At 42.0% G+C, this 16,287-nt stretch overlaps 1 long non-coding RNA gene across 6 annotated transcripts; it reads right to left on the bottom strand.

The window, feature by feature from the left end:
* Positions 1-473: 473 nt before the first annotated feature.
* LOC103876075 lies at positions 474-16,225 on the bottom strand. 6 transcript variants are annotated; one of them, XR_001892992.3, is made up of 6 exons: positions 16,006-16,223; positions 12,244-13,122; positions 9,511-9,634; positions 4,655-4,808; positions 1,906-2,008; positions 474-927 (listed from the first exon to the last, which is right to left on the bottom strand). It is a non-coding gene; the product is annotated as an uncharacterized LOC103876075 (long non-coding RNA). The 6 variants fall into 6 exon arrangements; XR_001892993.3 differs by having other exon boundaries at positions 1,968-2,008; positions 16,006-16,222; XR_001892998.3 differs by lacking the exon at positions 474-927 and adding an exon at positions 5,654-5,733 and having other exon boundaries at positions 934-2,008; positions 16,006-16,225.
* Positions 16,226-16,287: the final 62 nt, after the last annotated feature.

Below are 16,287 nucleotides of genomic sequence, written 5' to 3'. Positions count from 1 at the left end.
TTTTAAGCACTCCAGTTCCTGGCATTAAGGTCAGGTGTGCCTGGGATGCTTTAAATATTTGTTCTTTAAGTTTGCAATATCCAAAGACAAGTTTTTAGTCTTTCTAGATGCTTTGTTATTCTTTCCCTAATTTTGATCTTAAGAGCTACTAATAGTTTCCACAAATCCTTATGTTGTTTAGCTCCTACAGTGGGCCATATCATTAGGCTGAGGTGCCACTATGCTGCCATGGTTATCACTTCTACCAGTTGACCATTTTGTTCAGATCAGCTGAACATAGTGTGGCCGTGGCATGCAGACTGAGATGTGCAATTCAAGCTAAACATCCCCTTAAGGGACCAATCAATAATGATTCCATAGGAATCGTTGTGCAGCACCTCTGCCTGTTCTGCAATGCAATCTTCCTAAATGAGTATGTTCATTTTTTCTAACTGGGTCCGATCCTGTCTACAAACAGGTTTTTGAGGGTAGTATGCCTCAATTATAGGAGCAGATTTATTATGGTAAATACTGAGATCAGAAAGCATGTGTAACTGTCACAGTGATTAAATCCAGGCATTATTACCAGCCAAGATTGACAAATATATCCAATACGTATAATTGTTCTGTGTCAGCTCTCATTGAAGAAATATTCACGGCAATGGTGATAACCACTATCATAGCTATCATTAAATTATTTATTGTGACTGGTGGTCCTGCTTTCCTCAGGTTTTCTTCCACCATCTGTGACAGCTTCTTGTTCTGTTCCCAGGTGGGTGGTTGTGTTTGGGTGTTGCTTGTGACAGTTGGGGTCCTCTTCAGCATCCATCTCAACATGGCTGCAACCAGGGGGTCCTTGGGATCCTCTAGAAATCTCTTCCTCGGCATCTGGCTCATGATAAGGTTTCAGGTGTCTTGATGGTATCCAAATCAGCTGTTGATTTTGGCCTGGAGAAACACAAGCATAACCTCTACCCCAAGTTATTTTACCTATTTCCCAACTTTTTGTTGTTGGATCTCTACCAAATCAGTTGTTCTACTTCTGTCTTTGCAGCTGGTTTCTGTAGATGTTGTTCAACTGCTGGTAACATCTGGCCTTTGGGCAGGCTCAAAAAATTTAATAATGCTAGATTCAGTTGCATCTGTGGGGTTCCATATTCTATTTCCCCCCTTTCTGCTTTTGCAACTGCTGTTTTAGGGAAAGTTTCATTCTTTCCACTATGGCTTTTCCTTGAATTATATGGGATACCAGTAATGTGTTAAATATTCCACATAGAGAAAAATGTAGCTAGATCTTGGCTAGTATAGCCTGGGGCATTATCTGTGTTAATAGAAGCTGGAATGCCCATTACCACAAAACACTGCAAAAGATGACATTTAACACAGGCAAAAGGCTCTCCTATTTGGCACATAGCCCCAAGTGAGAAAAGGTGTCCACACATGTACACAAGCTAGTCTCCCAAACAAGGATGTCTCCTTGGCAAATGTGACATTTTCCAAGGAGAGTTAGGTTCCAATCCTCAAGGATTAATGCCGGTAAAAGATGAATGTACCACTTGGCAAGTTGGGCATCGCTGGATAAGTTTTAGCTTCTTTCCAGGTAATGCTGTATCTACGTTTGAGACTAGAGGCATTAACATGGGTTAAATTGTGAAAGTGTCTAGCATTAGATATTGCATTAGCAACTAGGTGATCAGCCATTTGATTCCCTTCGGTTAAAGATCCTGGAAGGGGGGTGTATGAGCCCTAATGTGAGTGATGGGAAAAGGATGCATTTTACTCCTAACTGCTGTTTGCAATTGGGTGAATAATGTCATCAGTTTTCTATCTGTATGAAATCGTAATCGAGCATTTTCGATTAACTGGAATGAACCACATATGAAGAATCAGAAATCACATTAATAGGCTATCAAAAGCATTCAATACCTCAGTTACTGCTACAAGCTCTGCTTTTTGAGCTGAAGTATAGGACGTCTGGAAAACTTTACCTTTTGATTCAGAATAAGATGATTTACCATTATAGACCCATCTGTAAAACAATGAAAATGCTTAGCAGGCTGCAGGTTGTTTACCACAGGAATTGTAAATGCAAACCATTTACAGTCTTCCTCAGCTACAGGGATAGTAAAGAAACAGTCTTTTAAATCTGACTATTAAAGGCCATTTTTTTTTTTGGAGGGGGGGAATTATAGCAGGAGAAGGCAATCCTGGCTGTAATGCTCCCATAGGTTGTATAACTGAATTGATGGCTCTTAAGTCAGTTAACATTCTCCATTTACCTGATTTTTTTTCTTGCAAAAACGAATTCCACAGGGAAAATGTTGGAGCTATGTGCCCATTTTCTAATTGTTCAGTAACTAATTTCTCTAAAGCCTCCAGTTTCTCTTAGCTGCCATTGTTCTATCCAAATTGGCTTATTTGTTAACCATTTTAAAGGTATAGGTTCTGGAGGCTTAACAATGGCCACCATTAAAAATTATTTCCTAATCTTTAGCAGGAACTTTGTTTTTCTGCTTGAAGCAGTTCTTGCAAACGTTGCAAATTTTTTCTAGTCCCATACCAGGGACATACCCCATTTCATGCATTGTATGTTGACTTTGAGGGCTACATAATTGTTCTAGAATTAGAACTTGTGCTCCCCATTGTTGTAATCTCTTCCCCATAAATTTATAGGTACAGAAGTTATAATTGGTTGACTAGTCCCAGGTTGTCCATTGGGCCCTTCACAATGCAAAATATAACTACTTTGATATACTTTAGGGGCTTTACCAACTCCAGCTATGTTACATTGAGCAGGCTGAATTGGCCATGCAGATGGCCAGTGCTGTAAAAGAAATGATTGAAATGTCCGCTCCTGTATCTACCAAACCTTTTAAATTTCTTTCCCTGAATAGTTATTTCACAGGTAGGATGTTTATCAGTAATTTGATTTACCCAATAAGCTGCTTTGCCTTGCTTCTTTGTGCTTCCAAATCCTCCTGTTTTAATTTCACTTTTTCCCATTCCCACATACGGCACAACGAGGAGCTATGCTATGCACTCTCCTGGCTCTGCTTTCCAAGGAACAGAAGTAGATACAACAATTTGAATTTCCCCATTGTAATCTGAATCAATGACTCCTGTATGTATTTGTACCCCTTTTAAACTTCAACTAGACTTTCCTAAAAGTAATCCTATTGTCCCTGCTGGCAAGGGTCCACAGACTCTTGTTTGGGACCTTTTGCAGGGGTTCCCCAGGCAGAAGGCTCACAGTTTTTGTGCAGCATAAATCTGCAGCACTACTGGCTGTGGCAGGGGAAGACATTGTACAGGGGTGAGGGAATGGCCTGAGCTGGAAATGCCCCAGTTTAGAACAGGGCCCGGGACGGGACCCTCATGGTGTTTCCCGAAATCAGGTTCCCTTCTTTATCAAACTTAGAGTGACACTGATTAGCCCATGTTTTCCTTTTTTACATTTTGGACATATTTTAGGATCAGCAGTTTTCTTTTCTGGCAGCCTGACTCGCTAATTTTTTTCTACATTCTTTTTTAGTATGACCATGCTTCCCACAGTTAAAACAAGCTCCAGGAAATGGTGTATTTCCTTTATCCACTCTCAGTTCTGCCAATGCCTGTGCTAGCAGAGTAGCTTTATGCAGATTACCTCTGATACCATCACAGGCCTTGATATAATCAACTAAATGTGCTTTCCCTCTAACAGGTCACAGAGCAGCCTGGCAATCAGGATTAGCATTGTCAAAAGCTAATAACTGCAACACTATAGTCTGTGCAGCTGAATCTGCAATGATCTTTTTAAGAGACTCCTGTAACTGAGTTATAGAATCAACGTATGATTCTCTTGATCGCTGTTTTATAGCAGTAAAGGAAGGATATTGTTCTCCACCTGAAGTGATTTTTTTTCCCCAAGTTCAAATGCACACTCCTCTAAGCAGTTCTATGGCATCGTCCTGCATGACCAGTTGTGCATCTAAACCAGCCCAGCCGCCCACCCCCAAAAGTTGGTCTGCAGTTACGTTAATTTGAGGTTGAGCCTGGGCGTTGCAAGCAGCCTGAATGGAAGCTTCATCTGGCCACCAAGTTGTAAGTTGTAAGAACTGAACAGGAGTTAGACAAGCTGGAGTAAGAGCATCCCAGTCAGTAGGAATCATCTGGCTGGAAACAGCAACATTCTTTAACAGTCCCATTACAAAAGCAGAACCTAGTCCATACTGACTTATAGCTTGTTTAAATTCTTTGAGTAATTTACAGCTACATTTGAGCCTTTTCCTTTTAATATTTCCCTGTTGGTATGGTGGGTATATTCTAACAGGGAACTTTCAAGCCTCTGTATCACCCTCTCTTCTAGCTTGCTGAATTCCTGCCTGAATAGAACTAAGAACGGTTGCTCGAGGTGCTGCTCGAACAGTCACTGGCAACTACTTTTCATCCAGTGTCCTCCAGGAAAGAAAGATCTGGAGGGTCTTTTTATTCAAAATGAGGGGGTATAGAAGGGTAGTGATGAACTTCTCCCTCCTTTGCTGCTTTAGCTGGCAAATAAACATGCTCTGTAACCTCTTCTGTTACTTCACTATACTCGCCTTCCTCCTCATCAGTGTGAAAAAGTTCCAAGGTGGAAAGAACCATACCCCACACTTGTCCCATTGTTACCCTGATGCTTCCAAGCTCCCCCTCTTACCACAGGGATTGCTTTAAGAGTACTCGGGTGTCCTCCAGCTAGTTCCAAGTTCTCCAGCCGTCACTCCGGCGACTCTTCGACCTGGATTTGAGCCCCCATGATGGACGCCACTTGCCGAGACCAGTCCAGTTGGGGAGACCCTAACCCAATGGTGCTAGAGGAATTAAAGACACAAGCAGAAATATAGAGGTGTGAAGTGGGAAATCAGGGGTCTCACAGCCTTCAGAGCTGAGATCCTTAACGAGGGTACCCGCGTGTTGAAGTAGCAACAAGCCGGTCATTAGCTTGTTGTTTCTGCATAGATACTAAACTAACTAAAAGTATCCTCTATGGAAATGAAGAGATGGGCGAATTAAAAGGAATAGGTTCGCTAGTTAGCACCTTGGGAGCATGTCATAGGCACAGATCCTCATGCTATTTGTTTGTGGCCAAGAATGCCTTTTAAGCAGGTTTCTGCCCTGGAAGTGGGCCAGATATTATTCCTTACCCTCATTGGCATAAACCCACAACTTTCCAGCGTGGGCGTTATGGCCATCATGAACATGTCACAATGATGCAGATATTTTGTTTTGGGGCCGGTTGCTTGAAAGCCAGATTTTCAGGAGGGGCTGCTCCAAACATAGAAGAATAATCTTTGCATAACTCTCGTCCCCATGTAGGGCATTGTGGGAAATCTGCCATTGGTGTGCCCAGCCTGCACACATGCCATCTTGTTACCCTTTGTGGGCATGCTTGTATGGGGGAAATCTACATGTGCAGAAAAGATGTATCCCAGATAAAGGGGCCTGGGGGAAGGTCTTTCCCCTCTTTGGAACACAAATGGTGTGCCTGTGTTTTGACTGACCTGACACATGTGATCAGATGCACAATTTTCAACTTGCATAAGGTCAGTACTCAGTTGTGGATTATGTAACATCTTAGGTTGCCCAGCCTACACGTGCTTGGTAACTTTGAATTTGACATCAAATGCTCTTAGCATATATTAGAAATCTCTCCTACCTTACTCTAGAACCAGGACCTCTTACTTAGCAGAACCTAAGCTTGTAGGCATGGGGAGCACAAATTCTGCTAGTAGGTTCCTGGAAGAGAACATAATGAGTCACCCCAACTCACACCCATAGTTCCTAGACCCCTAGATAACACATAGGAATAGAAGGAATATAGAGCTATAGACTCTAGTTGGAAACTTGACAGAATAGAAACATAGCTTTATATTAAACAGCAAGTTGCTCTGAGAAGAGCATAATGTACTATTGCAGAAAAAGTGATCGCTTCCTTGAATCGTATTTTCTATAGTTACTAGTGCTTAAGTCTCTTAATGCCGAGAGCCCATGATGTGACCAGCCTGATTTCCTGATGTTGAGGGCCAGCCTCATGAGAAGTCTGCATCTGGTTTTTGTCTTTTCCAGGCTCAAGGAGTATCTGAAAATGACCTGGCCTGCCGCCTCACCTAATCAAAGAACTGTGACAAATGTAAAAGATAGGCAGGGGGAGGTGACCATTTGATGGTTCTGGTCTGCCCTGAGATGTTTATCTGTAATAACAACACCAAAACCTTGACTACTCAAGTATATAGGATGACCCTACGACTGAACATGGGTTAAAAACACCTTCAAATGACCTCTACTTTATTTCCCAATTTGGTTGAAGTGGCATCCCTCCAAAAAGTTTTATGATTCTTCATGAGGAGCCAAGTGGTGTCAAACCTAGTTACTCTGGGATAGGTGTTAGGGATGAACTCAATGGATGGGACTTAGGGTCAAATTCCTATGCACTCAAACTTCATGTTGGCTATGTCTTTTTATGATGGGGGCTTTGGGCAACTGTTCTCAATGTGTCTGTGAGCCTGCTATTTAGTTGGATACAGAGCTCCAGAACTTTAATCCTGGTCTGGCTGTACTGACTAGCTTGCCCAACAACCTGTTTCACTTGAGTCCATGGCCTCTAGAATTTTCTAAAACTCCAATTAGTTGAGGTAGATATAAAAAGAATGAACAATCAGTCTTTACAGTAAGACTGCTGGCTCCTCATTCCCTTGTTAATCAAGGTACTGGTATCTCTGAAGGCCATATTGTAACCTACTGAGTTGAACATGACCACCAAAAAGCAAAACCTAAGGATATTTAAAGCTGGAACCATCTTTACATTTTCAAACGAATACATGCAGAAATACTATGACCATCTGAAAAATGACCCTCTGAGTTCAGATGGCAGGTTGTGAGCTTGGTCATTCTAATTTTCTAAAGTTAGAATGACTCCAAGAAGACAATTTAAATGTTTTGTTTCTGCTTTTGCACTTCAAGGGAGTGCTTTTCTCATACTTCAAGGCCCAGCTGGGCTTATTCTTATGCCAAAAATAGATTGCAAACCAGGGCTTTATTAGTGAGTCTTACTTTCACCAGCTGCAAGAAGGGGCCAAGGTTTTTCCTTGGTGTATCTGATCTAAAGATCAGATTAACCTCTTGTAACCAGGAACTTCACCCGGAACAATGTTAGTTACTAAAATATGATCTTAGACCCTGTTTGAGTATTCTATGCCATTGACTTTATTTCAGAATTATAAGCCTAAAGGAAAAACACTTCATAACTTAAGGAGAAAATGACAACTGTCCTGCTAACCACTGCTTTTAAATCACTTGCTTTCACTTTTGTGTGCAGTTTTGAACCACAGATAAGAATTTCTCAGGCAGTAAACCGTTCTAAGCCAGGGGATTTGGGAGTCTCGGGTTCTGAGGTGGGCATCACTAGGACCTTATTGGTCTGAGTTCATTCTCCAAAAACCTGGAGAGACAGGTATATAACAATTTAGAGGGACACTGGTAACAAGAGTCTGCTAGGTTGTACAGGTCTCAGATTCGTTGGCCTATCACTGCCTGGGAGTCTGCTTGCATGAAAATAACAAAGACCATCAGATTGATTACACTGTGAGCCTATAGACCTAAAATGTATCCAACAGCTGAGATCTAATCAAGGAGTTAAGTTTATCCTTTATACCTGAGAGTCTAAGAGCCGTTTAGTAAATAGCTACCAAAAACCTGCCCATCTTTATCCTACCATTCTTTAAGCAAGTACATAACAGTAATACTGCAGTGATAGTGACCACTGGTCAGACTAGAAAGTCTTAACGACCAACAGCTACCCCCAAGAGGGATTTTTCAAAACACTTGAGAAAAGTATAGGCCTCTCCTGGCCAAAATGGAATTACAGGGTTAGATTTATCTTCCTGCCTGAAACAACTAAAAACAGATAAAACGTGAAGAGTCTGAAAACTGTTCTATCAAGAGCACAAGACTGATGCCTAAGAGGGGAAATAAACAAGGTGACCCTGTAACTTGCCCAGTTTACTGGCTGGAGAGTATCTAGAATGCAGCCCAGGCACAGGCAACACAGCCTAGCAATCTCCCTGAGTTGAATTCTGGCTGGCCCAGGTAGCTAGAATTAGCAGGGCAGAATGCTGGAGGAGACAGCCACACACAGAACACCCCAGACAACCATGGAGGGTCCTCCTTGAACCTTCAGCTGAATGCTGAGCTCCAGATGCATGTGAAGAAACTACCTTAGGCCAGGGAAGAGCTACCCAAAGGGACTTTAAAGGAAATGATCCTTGGAACTCACATAGCACTTGAAATTTTATTCTTAGCATCTAGAATAGAAACCTAACTCATGGGACACAGGACAAAGTACTCAAAGGTGTTGCCTCAGTAATGGAATAAGTCCTGGACTAGAGGCTATCCTAATCCTGATAAAACCTAAAAGCAAGGCTCAAAAGAATCTAGCTGACCAGGTAACTATCTTAGAATAAGGTATAAGAATAATTCTAGAAATACAAAAATATCCAAAGTCACAATTTCGGGTATCCAATCAAATGTCCAGGCATATGGAGAATCAAGAAAATACAACTCCTGACTGGGTGTGTTGGCTCATGCCTGTAATCCCAACACTTTGGGAGGATGAGGCAGATGAATTGCTTGAGGCTGGGAGTTTGAGACCAGCCCAAGCCAACATATTGAGACCTCATTTCTCCAAAACTTTTAAAACTTAGCTGGGCCTGGTGTTATGTGCCTATAGCCCAGCTACTCGGTCCGAGGCAGGAGGGTTGCTTGAGCCCAAGAATTTAGGGTCACAGAGAGCTATGATTGTACCACTGGCACCCCAGCCTGGATGACAGAATGAAACCTCATCTCTAAATTTTATAAAAGTACAACGCATCAATAAACAGGTCTAGAAATTATAACTAGAACAGGGACACTCAAACAGATACCTACATCCCATATGTTCGAGAAAGATGTTAAATGGAAGCATGAAAGATTTGAAAGACTAGTCTAGTGGCTTAAGCAAAGCTAGAAGGTATAGCTTACTCATACCCAGGCTCTATGATATGCCCTGCTCCTAGGCTACAAACCTGTGTGGCATATTACTGAATACCATAGGCAACTGTAACACAACAGTATTTTCATCTTAAAGTATAGTAAAAATAGGGTGTAAAGAATAAAGTATGCTTGTACAGGGCACTTACCATGAATGGTGCCTGCAGGACTGGAAGCTGCTGTGAGTCAGTGAATGTAAAGACCTAGGATGATACTGTACACTCTGTAGACTTCATAAACATCATATACTTAAGCTACACTAGCTTCATAAAACTTTAGTACCAAATTATCTTTAACTTAAACTCTTTAACTGTAACTGAAATTTTGGTAATAATTAGCTCAAAACACTGTAGAAACATATAGAATGTCTTTATCCTTATTCTATAAGCTTGTTTCTATTTACTCTTTAGACCTTTAAGCTAAGATGTAAGCACACAAAGTAGCCTTGGCCTACATAGGGTCAGGATCACCAATAGCACTGTTCCTTACCTCTACACCTTGTCCCACTAGATCTTCAGAGGCAGTAACACGGATGGGGTTGTCATCTCCTGTGATAACAATGCGTCCTTCTGGAATGCCTCCCAAAGGACCTGCCCATGACTGTCTTAGTTAACTTGATATGTAGAAAGAAATAAATAGTAGATAAACCAGTAAGCAGTCACTGAAGTATCATGTATTGTACATAACTGTATGCTATACTTTCATGACTGGCAGTATATTAGGTTTCTTTTCATCACCATTGTTGCAAACAGGAGTAATGCATTGCACTACAACATGACAGCTATGGCATCACTAGGCAACAGGAATTTTCAGCTCCACTAATCTTGTGGGAACACCATCTTATACACTGTGGCACGTGGCTATAATTGGAGTCCCCAAAGGGTGGGGGAGGGACAAAAACATGGCCAAATGTTCCAAATTTCATAAACCATAGACCCACAGATCCCAGGAGTTCAGTGAACTTCAAGAAACATGAATTGTTGCTTGTTTTTAAGCAATCTTATTTAAAATGTTGTCCACTGTCTTCTGGCTTGAATTGCTTCTAAAGAAATGTTTCTCATTCTTCTATACATTGCCCTTTTAAAATTCCCTTAACTAAGGTATACTATAAGGTACTGAGAAAACCTGACAACATACTTATTCCTAGTGCATCTTACACAAAAGCAAAAGAATTCTTTCAGCTTCTGTTTTTCCCTCTTTTATCATTGGCAGACTTCTATGATGGTATAAGAAATGCTAAAGAAATTGAGGTAGGAGGGAAAAAAATGCCAAGTAAATCCCCAGAAATAGTAAATATGTAGGTCAAGACTTACTTTAAAGATAACTCAGTTTAAAGAAACAACGTATCACAGGGTTTATAACATGTAGAAGTAAATTGACTATAGCACAAAGTCTGGGAGAAGAGAGAAGTATAGCTTCTTGTATGTGAAGTGGCATATTCAAGGTAGACTGGGAGTTTAAGCATATACTGTAAGCCCTAAAGCAACCAAAACAGTTATAGCTAAAAAGTAGACAAAGGAGATAGAAGAATAAAAGCAGGCAGAAAAAACAAATTACACAAAAATAGATGGTATACTTAAATCCAAACATGAGAGAAATATGACCCAAATAGCACTACTAAAGTGCATGGATTTTCAAAGTTCATAAAAATAAGTTTCTTGGAGGCAGCCTATGGTTGGGTCTTTGTCCAAAGACACAAAAGGTCAATGATGGGAAGATATACCACGCTAACATAGGTCAGAAGAAAGCTGGAGTGGTTATGTCAATATCAAAACGCCTTGGAGCAAGGAGTGTTACCAGGCATGAAGCCACTCCATAATGACAGTAAGAATTAGACTAGATATCTATCTAAATGTACAACTCTTAGTAACAATGACTTAGAATTCTAACTCTCCAATTTGGAGTTGATATACTCAATTCCCTTTCACTACTGCTTACAAGCTGTAGCTGCAGAACCTTTTCCAGTGTGTCAGAGCTGAGGTTGGAGCAGCTAACAGAACCAGGTAGTGTAACAAAAATGCTATATTAAATTGAATAAGCTAGGCTTTGGTTAAGCACCTTGCCTTTTAAACACAAAAGAGCAAACTGAACACTTGGCCTATTAGTGACATTAAGGAAAAAAAAATGTACAAATATGAGAAATTCTCAAGACAACACAAATGGACAGCAAACACAAGGAAATGCGTGTTCTTATATAAAACATTGGATACATTTGCCACACTGGTTTAAAAAAATGCAGGCAGCCAGGCACAGTGGCTCACACCTTTAATCTCAGCACTTTGGAAGGCCAAGGGAGGCGGATCACTTTGAGGTCAGGAGTTTGAGACCAGCCTGACCAACATGGAGAAACCCATCTCTACTAAAAATATAAAAAATTAGGTGGGTGTGGTGGTGCATGCCTCTAATCCCAGCTACTCGGGAGGCTGTGGCAGGAGAATTGCTCAAACCTGGGAGGCAGAGGTTGCGGTGAGCTGAGATTGCCCCATTGCACTCCAGCCTGGGCAACAAGAGCAAAACTCTGCCTCGAAAAAAAATCCAGGCTGTCAAGAATGGGGAGAGGCATCACCTACCAAGGAATATGAAGAACTGTTTATCCTTAAACAGGGATAGCAAATCTTTAGGAATAGATACCAGGGTCTTTCGTCCTTCCTGGTTACACATTATATATACTTACCAAAACGTATGTAGTTCTTTAGAAATTGAGATTGTGCTGTTTCCAGGCCAAAATTAGGAACCCACTGTGTTGGGATCTCCAAACTCTACCCAGTGTCAATGATTCACAAGTAGGACTCACAGTACAGCCATATGGCTGCACTGATGGCTATTACTTACACAATGAAAGATCCGAAGCACAATCAGCTAAGAGAAAAGGCACTGGGGCAAGGTCTGGAAGAAAATACAAGCTTGAGTGCCCTCTCACAGTGTGGTCACCCAGCACAGGCTTAACTCCCCAGCTATGAGTACAACTCATGATGTGTCGTCTTCTGCCAGGGAAGCCTGTTAGAAACTCAGCACCTAAGGTTTTAATTGAGGTCTAGCCACAATAGGCATCCTCTGCTTTAGTACCTATTCAAATTCCAAATGCCAAGAAAAGGTGTTCATATTGTTTGCACAAGTGACTTGGGCACAATGAATTATTCTCAACAGGGAGTGGTGGGAACCCGCACACAACCCAAGTTCAAGTGAGTGTCCTGCTATAGTAACACTCTTCTATGCACCTACCTTGCCAGATTGGGCCATTTCCCTTTCTCTGCATCCTTGGAGTCCTTTTGCTGAGAATCTGTTCATTGAAACTTGTCTTTTGGATGTTTTGATGATGTTCCGTTGTGAATTCTGGGTTCTACAAATAGAAATCTCACAGGAGCCCATTATAGAAGTCTCCAGGATTGGGATTATGATTCACTTTGTAGTGTAAGTTGTCAAGGAGGCACCTACTTGGGATAGTGTTCATCTTAGTTCTCAAGTCATGCTGGAAGAATGGGCAACATGGCTCTGCCACACAACCTCTCAGTAGCGTGAAATTTCCTAGCAGAAATATACTTCTAGCAAAGCTGTATGCTTGTAGCAGAGCCTGAATGAATTGTAAGAATTGGTAGATCTAGTCAATGAGCGTGATCCTAGGCTGGAATCGGTTTTTGAGGAATTTGGCATGTTGGTTCCATGCATGGTAAATGGTCAAGAGGTACTTCGTAGATCCTATTGGGAAAAGGCTGAATAACAAATCTCAGAATTGAGAGGACTGTCAGCTTGTGAAGATGTGACTATGGTAGGAGAGATCCACATTTGAGCTTTCATGTGAATATTGCCTCTGTTTCTGTTCTGAAGCTGGTACTATAAGCATGCAGAGTAACTCTTGGTGCTGTCCTGTGGACCTAGTTGTCCTAGAGAAGATCCTGTTCAGACAAATAACACAGGCAAACACTTGGCTACTGAGGTCTTTCCACAAAGAAGGGAATCACACTGAACTTTTTCCCTGAGATGTGCCCTTCAAGCCAGTGGCCCAGAGAGAAGTTCTAAGGGATGACAGGCACAGTCCTCAGACTCTGAAACATAGCTGGAGACTGACTTGTTCAAATCCAGAATCCTTGGCTATGAGGATCCCTGTAAGGACAGATGTGCCACCATACTTGTTAGATTCTTATTCTTCATTCATAGGAACTCATACCTCTAGGCATGTTCAGCACTGAAGCCAGTTCTAAGTTCTAGTTTCCAAAGAACAAGTTTATGGTCTCTAAACCCTGCTCTGTCAATGTCTCAATCTGCCGGCTTTGCTGTTACCTGTGTCCCTTTGATGTGGACCTATGCATCTTAGGATTTCCAGGCTGGGCCTGGACTCTTTCCTCACCTGTGTTATGCATGATAACAGAAGCCAATAAAGCCCACTGAGTCCCCAGAGGAAAAGCATGGTGCAGGACTGCAGTCAATGACCATTTCACCAAGTTTTTATTTACCAGAGGCTGACTAAAGATGCCAAGGGAACTGAGTTCTCATTTCCCAGCTTGGTATCCTTTTTGTGGGGAGCTAGCTCTGACACTACTCAGCAATGTCCTCCCCCTCAGGGAGCAGCATGAAATCCTAGAGAGTCTGTGCCAAGCTTCTGCTGGCCAGCCTTTGACAAGTCTGACTCTTCTCATTGCTGAACATCCAAATAGCAAGCAACAAAATGATCTTCACTCCCATAGAGAGCACAGCTCTCCAATAGTCCTATGAGTGTACCCTCAGACCAAGAGGTTTCTTGGGCTGGAATAATCTTCTGACCTATACTTAAGATCAAAATGAAGATGGTTATATGTTCCATTATGGCTGCTGCAAATGTCAAATGTGTTTAAATTTACATGCATCTCTTCGAATTTATCCTTGAAAGTGGGATATGGACTCCCGCTATCCAAAGTTTTAGACGGGGAAAATGTAATCCCAGCCAATCTAAAAACCCCAGTCAATTTCCCCCATATGTCACTAAAACCCTCTTAAAAACCCATGACAATCTAAGGAACTCCAAATAAGCATTGTTTTCCTAAATAACATTTAATGACCTAATTATGTATCTGTGTACAGTACACAATGGTGCTATAGGCAGGATAGCATGAATTATGACTTCTTTCTATACCACAATAAAGTACTACCAAAAGAGATGGTGTAAATGCAAATGCTAGCATACTTCAAAGTAAAACTGGGCTTCATCAGTGGAATGTTTAGTCACTTTGTCCTTCAAGTTTAAGGGGAATTAGAGTTCACTAGAAAACGGATGGGAAAATTGACCAAGAGTCAACCACCTCTGAAGTCAAGGAATGGTGTACAGTCCTGTGGCCCGAGGTAGATGAATTTGGCCTACCATCTGAAGCCATAGAACAAGAGTCAGAGTATGTTGTCTTCCCTCTGTTTGCAATTATGTGGCTTGAGACTTTGTATGTTCTTGCAAGTGAGCATAAGAGAAGCATTGTATTCAAACCTGCAGTCATGACTGCGGTTCAAGTATTTTAAAGGCTTGGCATTATCTAGCCTATTTTGCTAATGAGAAGTATCAAACTGAATGTGTTTTTCAGTGGCAATTTCTTGGCCCTTGCTAATGAGAGTGGGTTTAGTTGACAATAAACGTTAAACAGTCACTATTTAAAATTCTGCAGTCTCAGAAGCTTTTGTGGGTATAGTATAATTCTCTAGAAATAGGGAGCTAGACCTTGCTTAAATAATTCTTGATTCCTGGGTCCTCATAGAGACAGAAGGAACAGAAATAAAAACCTTAGGTATAGGGACTTCAAGTTCTAGTCATCCCTATGTGAATGCAGTGGAATTCTACCGAGATACTCCTGAGACTATACAACCAAGTTCTTAGTAGTGGGGTCCTTCACCTGAGTGAGCTTAGCCCCCTCCGTGGAAACCTGGGCTGTCTTCTGTCCTGTGAGGCTCTGGAATGGCCCTCAGTGCGTCTGAAAGTAGATTTCTAAGCAAAATGCTCTCTGGCTCTACCCAAAGGCCTTTACAGGATGAATTACTGGGATTAGTGTGGTCAACTTGATTTTGCCAAAGGGGCATGAATGTAAGCCCTCACTGGGGAGGGTCTGCCCTTCTCTGAGAACTTGTAACAATGTCATTTCTCATAAGGACATCTCCACTTCAATCTGATACATGAAGTTGTCTTTCTTTCCTTGGATCTGATTCCTGAACCTGTCCTTGTGGACCAAAGCTCTTATATCCCGGTCAAGTGGGAAGAAAGAAGCTTTGAGTCCCAGTTACTTCAGGCAATGGTGTTCTGTCCTTCATCAGGAAGTCTACTGGCCTGTGAGCTGACCTTCTCATAATAGTTAACTCACCTTGTGTCTATCTTCTCACTAAACACCATCTGCATGGAATCCCCCATGCAAATACCTTGATCAGGATCCTAACTGGAGATAGAATCCATCTCTGATTACTCATAGGCACGGGCAGGGTTGAGGGAACCAACAAGAGACGTTGGTGCATCTCTCAGGACTTCATGACCACCCAATCCCTCCCAGAGCTGAGAGGACAGGGGAAGTAACCAGTGCTCTTGGGCCTGACTGAGCTATTATGGAAGCCGAAGTCAAAGGGAAGTGGCCCCTGGCTGGGGAGAAGGCAACTGACTAACCTCCTTTCACTTGTCCCTCCATCACCTGCTGGTGCCTCCCATTGACCATATCTGCTCACTCTCTTGCCCTGTCTTCCAGGTGAAGACAAACAGGTGATCCTCTCTGAGCACAGGACATAGTAAAGTTCTCAGGGAAGGGCCAACCCTCTAAAGATGTCATTTCTTACAAGAACATATCCACTTCAATCTGATACATGAAGTTGTCTTTCTCTCCTTGGATCTGATTCCCGAACACTGTCCTTGTGGACCGAAGCTCCTATATCCTGATCAAGTGGGAAGAAGGAAGCTTTGAGTCCCAATTACTTCATGGAATGGTGTTCTGTCCTTCATCAGGAAGTCTACTGGCCTGTGAGCTGACCTTCTCATAATAGTCAACTCACCTTGTGTCTATCTTCCATCTATACACCATCTGCATGGGATCCCCCATACAAATACCTCGATCAGGATCCTAACTGGAGACAGAATCAGTCTGATTACGCAAAGGCATGAGAAGGAGTTGAGAGAACCAACAAGAGAAGTTGGTGTGTCCCTCTGCTGTCTCAGGACTTCATGACCACTCCACCCTTCCCAGAGCTGAGAGGATGGGGGAAGTAACCAGTGCTCCTGGTAACAGGCTTCTGGAATCCTCCTGACTGAGCTGTTGTCATGGAAGCTGAAGTCAT

This window comes from Papio anubis, chromosome 9 (genome assembly GCF_008728515.1).
Source record: "Papio anubis isolate 15944 chromosome 9, Panubis1.0, whole genome shotgun sequence".
NCBI lineage: Eukaryota > Metazoa > Chordata > Mammalia > Primates > Cercopithecidae > Papio > Papio anubis.
The sequence above is the reverse complement of the archived record's forward strand: the minus strand, read 5'-3'. Positions and strand labels throughout refer to the sequence as shown.